A 20264-nucleotide genomic window follows, 5' to 3' on the forward strand; every position below is an offset into this window, starting at 1 on the left:
GAAGAAAGATCATCAGCAAAGGAGATTCAGCATCAAAGATTCAGAGAAAGAGATCCAGGTTCGGTATATTGATAATGCTCGCTACGTAAAGGAATCAAGGGCTAGATATCTGAACGGAAGGAGTCATATTATTCCGCTGCACCCAATGTAAGGTTTCTTAAACTTTATATGTGTTTATTTCATCGTTTTAGAAAGTTCATATTTAGGATGTTAATAAACATACTTGTGAGTAGATCTAAGATCCTGGTAAAATAAATTCCAACAACTGGCCTCAGAGCCATGGTAATTGATTTACTTGCAAGAAATTTGGACTTTAAAACGATTGTTTGTATGTTCTTTGGATGGTATCATGTTGTATTGAGTGTTATTTGATGATTGATTGATGTTTGTGAAATTTTCGTGAAAAATAATTGTGATTTCGTTTCTGGAATTATTTTTATTGGATAGTATGGAAAAAATTAAGCAAGTTAGCCTTTTACAGAACTCAATTTGGATTTTATTTGAATTAGTTATGATTTTTTGAAGATTTGACAAAATCGGGGCCGTGTCTTGATAGTTTCGCACGATCGCAGAACTGTCCGTACAGTTTCGGATTTTTTCCTTTTTCTTCAATTTTTCATACTTTTTCATGGAATTAACTTCCAATTTTTTGTATGGTTTTGTATATATACTATTACTATTCCTAATTCAATTCTAATTATCATTTTGAATTAATTTAATTTTTTTAAAATTAATTCAAGATATTAGTGTAATTTGAATTCGAATAGAATTAGTATTTATCTTTTTGCTTAAAAATCTATCTTATTTTAAAATTTGATTATATCTTATCTTATTTTAAATTTAAAAATAAGATATTTATAATTATGTAATTTTTAAATGATATAAGATATTTTGCTAATTTTTTTAAATTTTGTTATTTTATTTATTTAAATTAAATTTAAAATTTGAAAAAGATATTTATTTATCTTTTCTAATTTTTTATTTAATTTTTATTTATAAAATAACATTTAAAATTTAAAAGTAGTTAGCAAATTTTTTTTGAAATGATATTTAGGTTGGTTGAAACCTAATTTTTCAAAAATTGTAGGTTTAATTTTAAATTTTAATTTTTTTTTAAAAAAAAAAAAAAAATTTTCGAATTTTTCAAATTTTTTTAAATTTTTTCGAAAAATTATTTTTTTATTTAATTAATTATTTTCGAAATTAAATATTTAATTTAAAATTAAATAAATCCTACATCCAACTATCCAACTAACCTTGTTGCAGGAGTATGTGTTTTAGCTTATGTGTAAGTTTTTAAAACCTATTATTACTTGATTGCAAATAGCCATGGTTACTTTTTGCCAGATCTAATGATCTGATGGCTCCCTTGGTCAAGTTAATAATTTGTAACAGGTAAATTTTACAATCTTCTTTCATCTGTGTATGACCTAGCAACATGATAGGACCCATCCAAAGTGTGCCTGTGTGAGCCTATGTGTTTAATTTTATTATAGATGCATATAGGTTAATGTTGCTAAATAAAATGTCATAGTCATTGATAGATTTTATTTAGGCCCATTTAGTTTTGGGCTTATTCAATTAATAACAGTTGTTCTTATTAAGGTTAAATTCCTCTCTTTTGGGCCTTGTGTGAGAGTTGGGAGCCATAGAAGTGGGTACGACATACTGAACCCAGCACCCCCTCACACAAACCACCCCAATTGTGAAGGCCCATTTGCCTGATTTGAATGATCGTACTAGGTTAATTAAACTAGTTTAACCTAATAAAATTGATTAGCAACATAATTAATTTCATTTATTTTGAAATTAATTTAAGAAAAATATAGTTTAAGGAATTTTATATTCTAAGCTAAACTATATGTATTTTCTTGTATTTAATTAAATATAGAATTATAACCATCTAGATTCTTTCTGGAACTTAATTTAAATTTTTCATTAAATATTCCTATTTAAGTTGATATTTAGTTATCTTCAACTAACCAACTTAAATCTGAATATCTTTTGAATTCAAAATTTCAAAATTAAGTTGAGGAATTTTAGGCATTGGTTATTAAGATTCTTTAGATATTTTTTAAGTTAATATCTTTTCAAATATTAACTTAAAATGGAATATTTTCAAATTAAGTGGTTACAACTTAATTTTTGATATTTAATTAAATTTAAATTTGAAAATATTTAAGTTCTAGATTTTTCTAGTACAACTTAAATTAGATATTTTTTCAAATTTTGTGGAAAAGATACTTAGTCAAATAAGATATTTTCTAGATAGTTATTTATAGACTACTTATTATTTCTAATATTAAATAGGAAAATATTATAAATTGTGAAATTAATTATTTATTAATTAATTTTGGTACAATTTATTTTAAATATATTTTTTCCTAGTATTAAACTAGAGATTAATAATTAAGCCTTCTCTACACTTAATTATTTATTTCTTGAATTTAATACATTTAATTAATTTGAAAATTAAATATCTAAGTTGATTTTTATCATCATACTTAAATATTTCTTTTTCATGACATTTAATTAAATAGAAAATTATTTTTAGTTGAAATTTATTTTTTTTTCAACTAAATTTAAATAATTTTCAAAATATATTTTTTCTTTATTTTATTAATCAATTTTCGAAATTGTATTTCTTAAATGCTAGAATTTCGAATTTTATCTTGAAAAATAGATTAAGTTGTAAATTAATTATTTTAATTAATTCTTGGATCAACTTAAATCAATGATTTTTTCATTTATTGATTAATTTAAAATAAATTGAATTAAAGTATATTATTAGAAATAGAATTAATTAGTCAAAGGAAAATCTAGATAGGTGATATTTTTGCTTGAAGTATTTTTCTAGTGTATTTAATTAAATAGAAAATTAATATTTAAGTTGATTTTCATCATCATACTTAAATATTTGAAATTTTTCTTATATATATTTAATTAAATAGGAAAATTATATTTTTTGTTGTAAATTAATTTTATTAATTAATTTTGGGCCAACATTAAATTAGAATAATTTTTTCAGGATTTATTTTTTATTTTAATATGCATTTTTCGAAAATTGTATTCTTATATACTTTAATTTTTCGAAATGCAATATATATTTATAGAAAATTAAATTTGAGTTGTAAATTAATTTAAATTAATTTTGTAACAACTTAAATATTTTTTTTCTAAATATTTATTGGAAATTATTACTAAGATGGAAATAATTCATGTTATTTTCATATCCATCTAAGTAAAATTTATAAATATTAAATTAAAATTTATATTTAGAATTTTTCATTCTAAATTGGAAATTTTAAATAAATAAATATATATTTAAAATAAATAGAATAAATAAAGAGAATAAATGAAAATACAACTCTTTTTAAATAATGAGCTTTATTATCAAGAGACATTCGATCTCCATTGTGGGTTTTACACCGCGTTTGTTTTAGTGAGTAATCCTCCCTAATGGAGGAACGTTCATTAGCAATTTCGCACCGTTTAACCTCGCATGATAAGTAGTTTGTAAGTGTTTTGTATGGTATGGATCACCCTAATGGTGGCGACCATACTTGACTTGCAAATTATGAAACAATGGTGGAAGCTCATAAGATAGAATTGCCTTGACTCTCGCCTAAACGGGACAACGCTCGAATTCCAATCTTGATCGAATAAAAGGTTGCTAGAATGTTTAACATTTTAGACGAGCCGACAACTCTATTCAATGAATGGTAGCTTTGACTCTCGCCTAAACGGGACAACGATATCGAGTTTGTTGAAAACCTTGGAAATTATTTAGGATTGTAAGTTTTAGTATTTTCACTTGTCATTCCTACTTGCTATATGCTTATAATTTACGAATTGTGTATGAATTTATATTGAACCATGTTATTTTTCGTTATTAAGTTGTAGTTTAATTTCGAATCTTCATTGTTGGTCTAACTTGGCTTGTTTATCTAATGAGATAAATCCCTAGTGGATTTTCACCATTAGACATACATAATAGTGTTAGATTTCGAAAGATAAATATTGTACATGCGACATCTAGCTGTTCATCAATTGATGACACCTTAGACTAGTATTTTTACGATATGAAACAAGAAGATTATATAAATAAGATTACTTTGACTTTCGCTAATCGAAGCATCGTTGGATTCTTATTTTAAACGAAATTATCCTAATTCCTCTTAGCTTATTCATTTCGAATTAGCTTTCAAAACATATCATTGGATGAATGGTCTATAAATCATTTCATGTCATTTTATATGACGCATATGATTATAATCCCGAAATTCTATTCCCAATTGATATAAATCCTCAATCTTAGAAATCTCCTACTTGTATGGGCAAATCTGACTTAGAGTTTGTATTAGTAGTGCTGGTCCAAGATAGAATTACTCATTATATTTGGTATAAATTTAAGTCTTTGACTTTAATTTTAGATTCCAAATAGAAATTTTCTTAAATTTCTAATTCCAGAATACAATACAGTTACACTTTCTCAAGTGTTTAATATCCATCTTTTATTAATGGATTAAAAGCGTATGGAATGTGAGTTAGGTGATTCTGTGACCAGGATCCACTTGAAGTATTCTAAGAACTCTTTGATGTAACTAAACCTATATCATCCAAAGACACTACCACATTTTTTTTAATCTATGGCATTTGTATCTTGTTCATAGTGGTTTTGACAAGATCAATCTCTGCAAAGAGTTAATATGCCTATATCCACTGAAAGTAGTTCATCTCATTCGCAGATGGATGTACATTCAGGGGTGGATATGAGTTTTTCGTTGTATTCTTAAAACGATAACTCTAGATTATACCTTATGCAAAGAAATTTGAAATGTTTGAAAAATTTCATCAATTTCTAGCAATGGTTAAACACCATTAAGGTATGTGGTTAAAGATCTTGCGAACTGATAGGGGTGGAGAAATAGTTAGTAGATATGCAGTTCAAAGATCATTACATTGATTTTTGAATTATATCCAAACTTACCTCCCGTAAATTTCGAGTTGCATGTTGATGATTAGTTACTTAGTCGTTGCCTAATTCCTTCTATGGTAATACAATTTCAGAATGATGTAATGGTTGTATACTTAATGTAAATCATTACTAGATTCATGGATGACCTAATCAAAATCTTAAGAAAAGCTAGAACCATTAACCATGGTTTGTTAGCTATTCTAAGTGATTAGGGGTGGACCATCCCATTGTCAATAGATAAGAAAGTGTTTGTTCAAACAAATACTACTTTTCTAAGATAATGACTAAGTCTGAAAACAAGTAGCAAATAAAGGAGATATTTAATTCTTGATTCCAAAAAGTGTTCTATCATCTTATATAACATATGATGATCCCACTGCCTCTGTTGTCTTGTCACAACCGAAGAGATCAATACCATTTAGTTTTCTTAGACATAATTCACGGTGCCTTGTCGTAGTGGGAGAGTTTCTAGGAACTCACCTTCTTATGACTTGGGAGACACTAGTGATTAAAATCCATTGTGAGTTTAAACAAGTAATGGATTGTCAAGATAAGAAACTAAGAAGAAAGCCAATAGAACTATGGTTTAATCCATTCACATGGAGTAACCTAAAGTTTTCTATTACAAGGACATAAAAGGAAATTTTAGTTAATAAGTCTATTCTATGGACTTAACAAACTTCCTGTTCCTAGCATTATAGGTTTGAGTTTATCTAAACCTATGGCTTATGGTATACCTAGTAATTACTTACTCTAATGCAAGCAACTTACTTTAGTAAAATGCTGAAGCATTTTCTTTCTAATGGCAATCTATAGAAGCTTCACAACTTCTTAGGTATAGATTTTATTTATCTAAGGAAAAGTCTTAACTATTCCAGAAAAGATAAAGCCATGAAAGAATTTCTTATATCAACAGTGAGAGGTCTTAGATATGCTTTTGTATGCCTTAGACCGGACATGTTGTTGAGTGGGAGTAATGAGTAGGTATCAGATTAATCCAGGAGAAGAACATTGGAAGACAATCAAGTAAATTTTAAGATTAAGAAGAGGAACTATATGCTAGTCTATAAGGGTGAGTTTAAAACTCTTAGACTACACAATATCATATTTCGAAATTTGCCTTTGTGCTAGTAAATCTTTCTGATAAGATGGTGATTACTCTGGGGGTGGAATAGTGATTTTGGAAAAGTGTAAAAACGTATCTGAAGTCTCTAAGTCTATCGAGAGAGAGGCGAATGTTAAAGCTGCAGAAAGGTACTTATTCAGTCTAAGGAAAGTTCTATACATTTTTGGCATCATTCCAAATTGCCTTAAACTACTAGTGTTAATTTCCTGATTAACCAAACGTAGTTGCCAAAGGTATAGAATCCAGTATCCCAAGAGAGTAGACATATAGAGAGGAATTTCACATTATCAATGATTTTGTGATTAAAGGAAGAGTAATGGTGGAGAAAAGGTTGTGGTTAATTCAACCTTTTAGATCATATTACGAGGAGTTTACTACTACTACACTTGATTTGTATATCAAGGTGTTGAGATTATTTGAAACGCACTTTTTGTTTTATATTAGTGCAAGTGGGAGTTTGTTGGGTTTTATGCCCTAAATAAAACTCATTTCAATATAATCGTATTTACTTATTAATATAGATCGAAATAACATTTAATGTTGCATGGTTCACATGATTTATTTCATGATTATATGTACATAATGTATAAATTCATGCGAAACCCTTTTCACATACTTGATCTTGTTTATTGTGTCGTCAACACATTGGAAAGTAAACATGACTATGTGAATAAAGTTTCCTAGATTTATCGTACATAGGGTTTTGCGATATGATAATCTACAACAAGAGTTTACTTGTATTTGGAGAAATACTATGTTCTTTCCAGAACATTGGTTAAAGTAAAGCTCAGGTTGGATGCATGGAGTATGCATCGGAAGGGACCGATATTGAACTTTGACTTAAATTTAATTAAACTTACCGTAAAATCTATTCAAGTCAATATCGCCTAGTTGATCCTAGATCAAATGATCTTAATCCAGATATGATTAGGCTCAATCTTGAAAGGCTATTCGTGTTCTTTGATTTGTTAGTTAAGCCTACTTTTAGGTCAGGGTGATACGTACATTTTGGGAACACGGTAGTGCAATTGAGTGGGAGCGCTATCATAAACATGGAATCTATAGCTTCTATCTGGCGAATAGTAAGCAAAGGATGATCTCCTTCGAGCTTGACCAAACGAACATAAATGGTGGAGTACTCATTTCACATAAGTTGAAATATCATTTATACGGGGTCAAGTGTTTTAAGGAATAAATACATTGTAGGGTGTAACGGTAATTTAATCCACTTTACGATGTAGATCATTCATATAGAGGATCATTGATCAAATTAGGATTATAACAATGGATAACTAATGATGTGTCTATATGGTGGAACATATAGAGCATTCTATATCGAGAGTGCAATTCTAAGTTCTATGCGTGGATTCAACGAAGAATTAATAAGTTAGTGAATTTTAGTGTTAAATTCTTGATCTACTTATTGGAAGCTCGGTTATATAGACCCATGGTCCCCCCACTTAGTTGAGATAATATTGCTTGTAAGACTCATGTAATTGGTTTTGATTAATCAATTATAATTCTCAAATTAGACTATGTCTATTTGTGAATTTTTCACTAAGTAAGGGCGAAATTGTAAAGAAAGAGTTTATAGGGGCATATTTGTTAATTATGATACTTTGTATGGTTCAATTAATAAATATGATAAATGACAATATTATTTAATAATTATTTATAGTTATTAAATAGTTAGAATTGGCATTTAAATGGTTGAATTAGGAAATTGGTATTTTTGAGAAAATCATATACAAAAGGTGTTAAAATTGCAAAATTGCAAAAAGCAAGGCCCAATCCACTAAGTTTAGGGCCAGCCACTTTTGTAGGAAATTTAAACTGATTTTTTCATTATTTTAATGCCATATAATTCAAATCTAACCCTAGTAGGAATGCTATAAATAGATAGTGAAGGCTTCAGGAAAATTACACTTTCGAGATCGAAAACCCGAGCCTCCACTCTCTTCTCTAGCCGCCACTCTCTCTCTCTTTTCTTCCTCAATATTTCGAACCTCTCTTAGTGATTAGAGTAGTGCCCACACACATCAAGTGATACCTCGATCATAGTGAGGAAGATCGTGAAGAAAGATCATCGACGAAAGGAGATTCGGCATCAAAGATTCGGAGAAAGAGATCCGAGTTCGGATATTGATAATGCTCGCTACGAAAGGAATCAAGGGCTAGATATCCGAACGGAAGGAGTCATATTATTAAAATTTGCACCCAATGTAAGGTTTCTTAAACTTTATATGTGTTTATTTCATCGTTTTAGAAAGTTCATATTTAGGATGTTAATAAACATACTTGTGAGTAGATCTAAGATCCTGGTAAAATAAATTCCAACAGGAAATTATTTTACCAGGATCTTAGATCTACTCACAAGTATGTTTATTAACATCCTAAATAAGAACTTTCTAAAACGATAAATTAAACACATATAAAGTTTAAGAAACCTTACATTGGGTGCAGCGGAATAATATGACTCATTCCGTTCAGATATCTAGCCCTTGATTCCTTTCTGTAGCAGAGCATTATCAATATCTGAACCTGGATCTCTTTCTCTGGATCTTTGATGCTGAATCTCCTTTGCTGATGATCTTTCTTCACGATCTTCCTCACTATGATTGAGGTATCACTTGATGTGTGTGGGCACTACTCTAATCACTAAGGATTTCGAAATTCTAATGAAGAAGAAAGAAGAAGTGGTAGCTAAAGATAGGGAGAGAGAGAGAGGCTCAGTTTTTCTGAATCAGAAGAAGTCAGAAGAAAAGTGTAATTTTCCTGAAGCCTTCACTATCTATTTATAGCATTCCACTAGGGTTAGATTTGAATTATATGGCATTAAAATAATGAAAAAATCAATTTAAAATACACACAATAGGTGGTCGGCCATGCCTTAGTGGATTGGGCCTTGGGCTTTGCAATTTTGCAATTTTAACACCTTTTGTATCTGATTTTCTCAAAAATGCCAATTTCCTAATTCAACCATTTAAATGCCAATTCTAACTATTTAATAACTATAAATAATTATTAAATAATATTGTCATTTATCATATTTATTAATTGAACCATACAAAGTATCATAATTAACAAATATGCCCCTATAAACTCTTTCTTTACAATTTCGCCCTTACTTAGTGAAAATTTCACAAATAGACATAGTCTAATTTGAGAATTATAATTGATTAATCAAAACCAATTACATGAGTCTTACAAGCAATATTATCTCAACTAGTGGGGGGACCATGGGTCTATATAACCGAGCTTCCAATAAGTAGATCAAGAATTTAGCACTAAAATTCACTAACTTATTAATTCTTCGTTGAATCCAGGCATAGAACTTAGAATTGCACTCTCAGTATATAGAATGCTCTATATGTTCCACCATATAGACACATCATTAGTTATCCATTGTTATAATCCTAATTTGATCAATGATCCTCTATATGAATGATCTACACTGTAAAAGGGATTAAATTACCGTTACACCCTACAATGTATTTATTCCTTAAAACACTTGACCCTTTATAAATGATATTTCAGCTTATGTGAAATGAGTACTCCACCTTTATGTTCGTTTGGTCAAGCTCGAAGGAGATCATCCTTTGCTTACTATTCACCAGATAGAAGCTATAGATTCCATGTTTATGATAGCGCTCCCACTCAATTGCACTACCGTGTTCCCAAAAAGTACGTATCACCCTGACCTAAAAGTAGGCTTCACTAACAATTCAAGGAACACGAATAACCTTTCAAGATTGAGCCTAATCATAACAGGATTAAGATCATTTGATCTAGGATCAACTAGGCGATATTGTCTTGAATAGATTTTACGGTAAGTTTAATTAAATCTAAGTCAAAGTTCAATATCGGTCCCTTCCGATGCATACTCCATGCATCCAACCTGAGCTTTACTTTAACCAATATTCTGGAAAGAACATAGTATTTCTCCAAATACAAGTAAACTCTTGTTGTAGATTATCATATCAGTAAAACCCTGTGTCTGATAAATCTAGGAAACTTTATTCACATAGTCATGTTTACTTTCCAATGTGTTGACGGCACAATAAAATAAAGATCAAGTATGTGAAAAGGGTTTCAGATGAATTTATACATTATGTACATATAATCATGAAATAAATTATGTGAACCATGCAACATTAAATGTTATTTCTGATCTATATTAATAAGTAAATCTGATTATATTGAAATGAATTTTATTTAGGGCATAAAACCCAACAAACTCCCACTTGCACTAATATAAAACAAAAAGTGTGTTTCAAATAATCTCAACACCTTGATATACAAATCAAGTGTAGTAGTAGTAAACTCCTCGTAATAGGATCTGAAAGGTTGAATTAACCACAACCTTTTCTCCACTATTACTCTTCCTTAATCACAAAATCATTGATAATGTGAAATTCCTCTCTATATGTCTACTCTCTTGGGATACTGGATTCTATACCTTTGGCAACTACTTTTGGTTAATCAAGAAATTAACACTAGTAGTTTAAGGCAATTTGGAATGGTGCCAAAGATGTATAGAACTTTCCTTAGACTGAATAAGTACCTTTCCTGCAGCTTTAACATTCAGTCTCTCTCTGGTAGACCTAGAGACTTCAGATAGGTTTTTACACTTCTCCAAAATCACTACTCCACCCCCAGAGTAACCACCATCTTATCAGAAAGATTTTCTAGCACAAAGGCAAATTTCGAAATCTGATATGGTGTAGTCTAAGAGTTTTAAACACACCCTTATAGACTAACATATAGTTCCTCTTCTTTATCTTAAGATTTACTTGATTGTCTTCCAATGTTCTTCTCCTGGATTAATATAATACCTACTCATTACTCCCACTCAATGTGTGTGTCTGGTCTAAGGCATACAAAAGCATATCTAAGACCTCTCACTGTTGATATAAGAAATTCTTTCATGGCTTTATCTTTTCTGGAATAGTTGAGACTTTTCCTTAGATAAATAAAATCTATACCTAAGAAGTTGTGAAGCTTCTATAGATTGCCATTAGAAAGAAAATGCTTCAGCATCTTACTAAAGTAAGTTGCTTGCATTAGAGTAAGTAATTACCAGGTATACCACAAGCCATAGGTTTAGATAAACTCAAACCTATAATACTAGGAACATGAAGTTTTGTTAAGTCCATAGAATAGACTTATTAACTAAAATTTTCCTTTTATGTCCTTGTAATAGAAAACTTAGGTTACTCCATGTGAATGGATTAAACCATAGTTCTATTGGCTTTTCTTCTTAGTTTCTTATTTTGACAATCCATTACTTGTTTAAACTCACAATGGATTTTAATCACTAGTGTCTCGCAAGTCATGAGAAGGTGAGTTCCTAGAAACTCTCCCACTACGACAAGGTACCGTGAATTATGTCTAAGAAAACTAAATGGTATTGCTCTCTTCTGTTGTGACAAGACAACAGAGGCAGTGGGATCATCATATGTCATATAAGATGATAGAACACTTTTGGAATCAAGAAAAATACTCCTTTATTTGCTACTTGTTTTCAAACTTAGTCATTATCTTAGAAAAGTAGTATTTGTTTGAACAAACACTTTCTTATCTATTGACTATGGGATGGTCCACCCCTAATCATTTAGAATAGCTAACAAACATGCAAACCATGGTTAACAGTTCTAACTTTTCTTAAGATTTTGATTAGGTCATCCATGAATCTATAATGATTTACTTTAAGTATACAACCATTACATCATTCTGAAATTGTATTACCATAGAAGGATTTAGGCAACGACTAGTAACTAATCATCAATATGCAAATCGAAATTTTTGGGGAGGTAAGTTTGGATATAATTCAAAAATCAATTTAATGATCTTTGAACTGCATATCTACTAACTATTTCTCCACCCCTATCAGTTCGCAAGATCTTTAACCACTTACCTTAATGGTGTTCCACCATTGCTAGAAATCAGAAATTTTTCAAACATTTCAAATTTCTTTGCATAAGGTATAATCTAGAGTTATCGTTTTAAGAATACAACGAAAAACTCATATCCACCCTTGAATGTACATCCATCTATGAATGAGATGAACAACTTTCAGTGGATATAGGCATATTAATTCTTTGCAGAGATTGATCTTGTCAAAACCACTATGAACAAGATACAAATGCCTTAGATTAATAAAAATGTGGTTGTGTCTTTTTGATGACTTAGGTTTAGTTACTTCAATGAGTTCATAATAGTGCAAGTGGATCCTGCTCACAGAATATTAAACTCATATTCCATACAGTTTGAAACCAATGATAGAAGATGGATATTAAACACTTGTGAAAGTGTAACTGTATTGTATTCTGGAATTAGAAATTTAAGAAAATTTTTGTTTGGAATCTAAAATTAAAGTCAAAGACTTAAATTTATACCAAATATAATGAGTAATTCTTCCTTGGACCTCCACTACTAATATAAACTCTAAGTCAGGTTTGCCCATACAAGTAGGAGATTTCTAAGATTGAGGATTTATATCATTTTGGAATAGAATTTTTGGAATATAATCATATGCGTCATTTAATTTCTTAAGAGAAAATAGAATGACATGAAATGATTTATAGACCCTTCATTCAATGATATGTTATTGAGCTAATTCGAAATGAATAAGCTAAGAGGAATTAGGATAATTTCGTTGTTTAAATAAGAATCCAACGATGCTTCGATTAACGAAAGACAAAGTAATCTTATTTATACAATCTTCTTGTTTCATATTGTAAAAATACTAGTCTAAGGTGTCATCAATTGATGAACAGCTAAATGTTGCATATACAATATTTATCTTTCGAGATCTTACACTATTATGTATGTCTAATGGTGAAAATCCATTAGGGATTTATCTCATTAGAAAAACAAACATGTTAGACCAACAATGAAGATTCGAAAGTAAACTACAATTTAATAACAGAAAATAACATGGTTCAATATAAATTCATACACAATTCAGAAATTATTAAACATATAGCAAGTAGAATGACAAGTGAAAATACTAAAACATACAATCCTAAATAATTTCCAAGGTTTCCAACAAACTAATACAGTGTCCCGGTAGGCGAGAGTCAAAGTATCATTCATTGAATAGAGTTGTCAGCTCATCTAAAATGCAAACCATTCTAGCAACCTTTTATTCGATCAAAATAAGAATCCAACGTTGTCCCGGTAGGTGAGAGTCAAGGTTATTCTCATTTTATGAGCTTCCACCATTGTTTCATGTTTTATAAGTTTATCTCTAAGTAGTCACCGTAGGGGAGAGTCTAATAGAGACGAAAACTTACAAAACACTTATCAAATGAGATCTTACGGTGTTAAATGCGTTCAACGAATAACCATCCATAAGGGGGACGAAGTCTAGCGTCTCGAGGTTATATTGAAAACATTTAACTATTGTAAGACCAACAATGGAGATCGAATGTCCTAATAATAATAAAGCTCATTATTTAAAATGTATTTTCATAATTATTTATAATAAAAATATATTCATTAAATATCGAATTCAGAATTAAAATTCTAAATTAGAATTTAATTTAATATCTATAAAATTATACTTAGATGGTGATTGAAATAAATTGAATTATTTCCATCTCAGTAGTAATTTTGATATATAAATTTTACGAAAATTATTTAAGTTGTATTAATTTAAATTAATTTGCAACTCAAAATAAATTTTCATGAGAATATATTTATTGTATTTTGAAAAAGAAAGTACAAAAACTTTATATTTTCGAAATACTTAAATAATAATTACTTAGAGAAATACTTCAAGCAAAAATATCACCTATCTAGATTTTCCTTTGACTAATTAATTCAATTTCTAATAATATACTTTAATTCATTTATTTTAAATTAATGAATAAATGAAAAAATCATTGATTTAAGTTGGTCCAAGAATTAATTAAAATAAATAATTAATTTACAACTTAATCTATTTTTCAAGATAAATTCAAAATCATCTTGCATTATGAAATGCAATTTCGAAAATTGATTAATAAAATAAAGAAAAAATATATTTTGAAAATTATTTAAATTTAAGTTGAAAAAATAAATTTCAACTAAAATAATTTTCTATTTAATTAAGTGTCATGAAAAAGAAATATTTAAGTATCATGATGAAAATTAACTTAGATATTTAATTTTCAAGTTAATTAAATGTATTAAATTCAAGAAATAAATAATTAAGTGTAGAGAAGGCTTAATTATTAATCTCTAGTTTAATACTAGGAAAAAAATATACTTAAAATAAATTGTACCAAAATTAATTATTTAAATAATTAATTTCACAATGTATAATATTTTTCTATTTAATATTAGAAATAATAAGTAGTCTAGAAATAACTATCTAGAAGATATCTTATTTGACTAAGTATCTTTTCCACAAAATTTGAAAAAAAATATCTAATTTAAGTTGTATTAGAAAAAATCTAGAACTTAAATATTTTCAAATTTAAATTTAACTAAATATCAAAAATTAAGTTGTAACCACTTAATTTGAAAATATTCCATTTTAAGTTAATATTTGAAAAAATATCAACTTAAAAAATATCTAAAGAATCTTAATAACCAATTCCTAAAATTCCTCAACTTAATTTTGAAATTTGAAATTCAAAAGATATTCAGATTTAAGTTGATTAGTTAGAGATAACTAAATTTCAACTTAAATAGGAATATTTAATGAAAAATTCAAATTAAGCTTCAGAAAGAATCTAGATGGTTATAATTCTATATTTAATTAAATACAAGAAAATACATATAGTTTAGCTTAGAATAAAAAATTCTTTAAACTATGGTTTTCTTAAATTAATTTCAAAATAAATGGAATTAATTATGTTGCTAATCAATTTTATTAGGTTAAACTAATTTAATTAACCTAGTACAGTTATTCAAAGGGAAACTTACAAAAATACTGTTTTTTCCCAAAGTTTTACAATAATACTGCCACACGGCAATAATTTCTTTTTTACTGTCCAAGCCCTTTTTTTTTTCTTTCATACTGTCCAGACCTAAAATATTTACTTTTATACTGTTAACAGTAATAAAGCACAAACGGCACCTCCTTCGTGGTTGGGGACGGACAAATCAACACCAGAATCATAGAAACACTAGGAAAAAACTATAAAATCTCGCAAAGAGAAAAAAATTACTAAATCAACAACAATCCTATAAAAAAACATAAGAAAACACTACTAAAACAACACAAAAAAACTACAGAAAAAAAAAACAAGCATAAAAAAACTTTGGAATAATAGTATTTCGATCGGGTGTACTTGGATTCCCATCCTATAAAAAAACATAAGAAAATACTACTAAAACAACACAAAAAAAAATTTAAGAACATAAACAACAAGCATAAAAAAACATTAAAACTAAAATAATGAAATGACACACCTCGACAACCCTTTTCCTAATTATGTCTTCGAACAGATCAGTTGATTGAACAATCTTCACTTGGTATTTACTCTTTCCCTAAGAGTTAACAAAATAAAACCAAAACAACAACAAGACACAGAGTCAAACAAACATAAAACTATAAAATAAGACTAACAAAAAAAAACATGCAAGAAAAAAAAAATAAGAAATATAATCAACTTGAAAAAAACTCTTAAAACAACACAAGATCAATAGAAAAAAACCTTATTAGATTTGGGAGACTTTTGAACTTTCTTTTGGCTGTTTGCAACAAACAGAAAACTATAAAATAAGACTAACAAAAAAAAACATGCAAGAAAAAAAAAATAAGAAATATAATCAACTTGAAAAAACTCTTAAAACAACACAAGAACAATAGAAAAAAACCTTATCAGATTTGGGAGACTTTTGAACTTTCTTTCGGCTGTTTGCATCTTTTATATATATATGCTTGTCTATCTTCACTGATCTAAAGAAAAACCAATGTCAAATTAAGTTTTTCTTTTAAACCCCTTATATACAGATGGAGAAAAGGTTGAGATAGAGAAATATTTGTGAACAGGTTTACTACAGCAAAAGGACAGTCAAGAAGAAAAAAAAAGAAACGTATAGAGAGAGAGAGAGAGAGAAGGAAAAGAAGAGAGGAAGTGAAAGAGTTTAGGAGGTGGGTTTTGCTAGTGAATCACTAAACAAGATCTTATGTCTTATAGTAATAGAGACACAAGGATAAAGGAGAGAGAGAAACATATTTTTTTTACAGGCAAAGAGTAAATATGAAGGGAGTTTTATGAAAAAGAAAATTAAAATTAAATAAATAAATAAATAAATAAAGTTGATGAGAGGGTTGCTTTAGTGAGTAGTGTGTTGTCACATCTCACGTCCAAATCAATCACTCTAATAAAACAATAAAATTTAAATTTTGATGTGGGGAGCCACAACTACTCATTATTTCCTATTTTATTATTATTATAAAATGATAAAAACATAAATATGACAACAATGCATAATACATATTTTATATAAGACTATGAAGAACAAATCTTTAGAAGAATAGTATAAACATGTCAAAGTAAGAATGAAAGACATTGTAAAAATAATTGACACAGTAGAGAAAAAAAAACAGTATAAAAGTTATATACTCCGTGCGACAGTATAAATGAAAAAAAAAATGAAAAAGGCAGTAATGGGTGTAAATTTCCCTATTCAAATCAGGCAAATGGGCCTTCACAATTGGGGTGGTTCATGTGAGGGGGTGATGGGTTCAGTATGTCGTACCCACTTCTATGGCTCCCAACTCTCACACAAGGCCCAAAAGAGAGGAATTTAACCTTAAAATGAACAACTGTTATTAATTGAATAGGCCCAAAACTAAATGGGCCTAAATAAAATCTATCAAAAACTATGATATTTTATTTAGCAACAACAACCTATACGCATCTATAACAAAATTAAACATATAGGCTCACACAGACACACAATTTGGATGGATCCTATCATGTTGCTAGGTCATACACAGATGAAAGAAGATTGGAAAATTACCTGTTACAAATTATTTACTTGACCAAGGGAGCCATGAGTTAAAATCAGATCATTGGATCTGTCAACAAGTTAACCATGGCTATTTGCAATCAAGCAATAATAGGTTTTAAAAACTTACAAACAAGCTAAAACTCATACTCTTGCAACAAGGTTAGCTAGATAGTTGGATGTAGGATTTATTTAATTTTAAACAATTAAATTTCGAAAAAATAATTAAATAAAAAAAATATTTATTTTCGAAAAAAAATAATAATATAATAAAATATATATTTTCAAAATTAATAAAATAATATTTAAAATTAAACCTACAATTTTAAAAAATTAGGTTTCAACTAGCCTAAATATCATTTCAAAATTTGCTAACTACTTTTTAAAATTTAATGTTATTTTATAAATTAAATATTCAATAAAAATAAAAAAGATAAATAAATATCTTTTTCAGATTTTATGATTTAATTTAAATAAATAAAATAACAAAATTTAGAAGTTAGCAAAATATCTTATTTCTATTCAAAATTACATGATTATAGTTATCTTATTTTTAAATTTAAATAAGGTCAAATTATTTAAAAAAAAATATTTAATTTAAAATTTAAAATCTGACCTTAAATTTAAAAATAAGATAAGATATAATCAAATTTAAAAATAAGATAGATAATTAAGCAAAAAAAGATAGATATTTACTATTTTCAAATTCAAATTACACTAATATCATGAATTAATTTTAAAAATTAATTAATTTAATTATGATATTTAGAATTGAATTAGGAATAATAAATGTCTAAATACAAAACTACACAAAAAATCGGTAGTTAAATCCATTAAATAGCATGAAAAATTGAAGAAAAACAAAAAAATTGCGAGTTGTACGGACAGTATGCATTGCATACTGTCCATGGGCGCGAATGGGAGTGCTTGGGCGAGGAAACACGGCGCAGCAAGGGTGCTGCATGATTTCTGCGCGCGCGTGGTGCAGTGACACCATCCCGATATTTTTGAAACTTTAAAAAATCATAACTAATTCAAATTAAATCGAAATTGAGTTCTGTAAAAAAGTAAATTGCTTAATGTTTTCCATACTATCCAATAAAAATAATTCCAGAAACAGATATTCAATTATTTTTTACGCAAATTCACAAACATCAATCAGTCTTCAAACAACACTCAAAACAACATGATACCATCCAAAACAGAAACAAATCGTTTTAAGTCCAAATTTCTTGCAAGCAAATCAATTACCATGGCTCTGAGGCCAGTTGTTGGAAATTATTTTACAAGGATCTTAGATCTACTCACAAGTATGTTGATTAACACTCTAAATATGAACTTCTAAAACGATACGAAATAAACACATATAAAGTATGAGAAACCTTACATTGGGTGCAGCGGAATAATATGACTCCTTCCGTTCAGATCTCTAACCCTTGTATCCTTTCTGTCGCAGAGTATTATCAAGATCTGAACCTGGATCTCTTTCACTCCTTCTTTAGTGCTGAAACTCCTTCTTGTTGAATGTCTTTCTTCACGATCTTCCTCACTATGATTGAGGTATCACTTGCTGTGTGTGGGCACTACACTAACACTAAGTGATTTCAAAATTTCAAGGAAGAAGAGAGAGAAGAAGGTGGCGACTAGGTATAAAGAGAGAAGGCTCAGGTTTCTCTGAATGAAAAGTGTGAAAGTTAAGTGTAAATTTCCTGAAGCCTTCACTATCTATTTATAGCATTCCACTAGGGTTAGGTTTGAATTATTTGGCATTAAAATAATGAAAATATCAGATGATAAAGCCTATAAAAGTGGCCGGCCTATACAATATGGATTTGGGCCTCACTTTTTGCAATTTTACAATTTTATCATTTCTGCATCTCATTTTCTCAAAAATGCCAATTTTCAAATTCAACCATTTAAATGCCAATTCTAACTATTTAATAACTATAAATAATTATTAAATAATATTGTCATTTATCATATTTATTAATTGAACCATACAAAGTATCATAATTAACAAATATGCCCCTAAAACTCTTTCTTTACAATTTCACCCTTACTTAGTGAAAAATTCACAAATAGACATAGTCTAAATTGAGAATTATAATTGATTAATCAAAACCAATTATATGAGTCTTACAAGCAATATTATCTCAACTAGTGGGGGGACCATAGGTCTATATAACCGAGCTTCCAATAAGCAGATCAAGAATTTATAGCCTATATTCAATGACTTATTAATTCTTCGTTGAATCCACGCATAGAACTTAGAATTGCCCTCTCAGTATATAGAATGCTCTATATGTTCCACCATATAGACACATCATTAGTTATCCATTGTTATAATCCTAATTTGATCAATGATCCTCTATATGAATGATCTACACTGTAAAGGGATTAGATTACCGTTACACCTTACAATGTATTTTATCCTTAAAACACTTAACCCCGTATAAATAATATTTCAGCTTATGTTAAATGAGTACTCCACCATTTATTTTCGTTTGGTCAAGCTCGAAGGAGATCATCCTTTACTTACTATTCGCCAGATAGAAGCTATAAATTCCATGTTTATGTTAGCGCTCCCACTCAATTGCACTACCGTGTTCCCAAAATATACGTATCACCCTGACCTAAAAGTAGGCTTAACTAACAAATCAAAGAACACGAATAACCTCTTGAGATTGAGCCTAATCATAACAGGATTAAGATCATTTGATCTAGGATCAACTAGGCGATATTGACTTGAATAGATATTACGGTAAGTTTAATAAATCTAAGTCAAAGTTCAATATCGGTCCCTTCCGATGCATACTCCATGTATCCAACCTGAGCTTTACTTTAACCAATGCTCTGGAAAGAACATAGCATTTCTCCAAATGCAAGTAAACTCTGTTGTAGATTATCATATCAGTAAAAACCCTATGTCTGATAAATCTAGGAAACTTTATTCACATAGTCATGTTTACTATAATACCCTGGAATTAAGGAAATTGATTAGCAAAGCCCTAACTAGTTAATTTAGTATTATTGTAGAATTATATTATTATATAATTTATTATATGCGAATTATTTTGAGAAATGACATGTTAAGACCCCGTTGGTGAGCCAGGGGTATTTTAGTAATTTAGACCCGAGAAGGGTAAAACTGTGAATTTAATTTATTTATGTGCTTATGAACTATATTATTATATAGTATATCTGGTG

General features: G+C 28.7%; 1 long non-coding RNA gene across 1 annotated transcript; it reads right to left on the reverse strand.

Annotated features, from left to right (window-relative positions):
• Positions 1–14900: 14900 nt before the first annotated feature.
• Positions 14901–16138, reverse strand: LOC133037854 (uncharacterized). Its single transcript, XR_009687837.1, has 2 exons — positions 15510–16138; positions 14901–15243 (listed from the first exon to the last, which is right to left on the reverse strand). It is a non-coding gene; the product is annotated as an uncharacterized LOC133037854 (long non-coding RNA).
• Positions 16139–20264: the final 4126 nt, after the last annotated feature.

This window comes from Cannabis sativa, chromosome 5 (assembly GCF_029168945.1).
Source record: "Cannabis sativa cultivar Pink pepper isolate KNU-18-1 chromosome 5, ASM2916894v1, whole genome shotgun sequence".
NCBI classification, from domain to species: Eukaryota; Viridiplantae; Streptophyta; class Magnoliopsida; order Rosales; family Cannabaceae; genus Cannabis; species Cannabis sativa.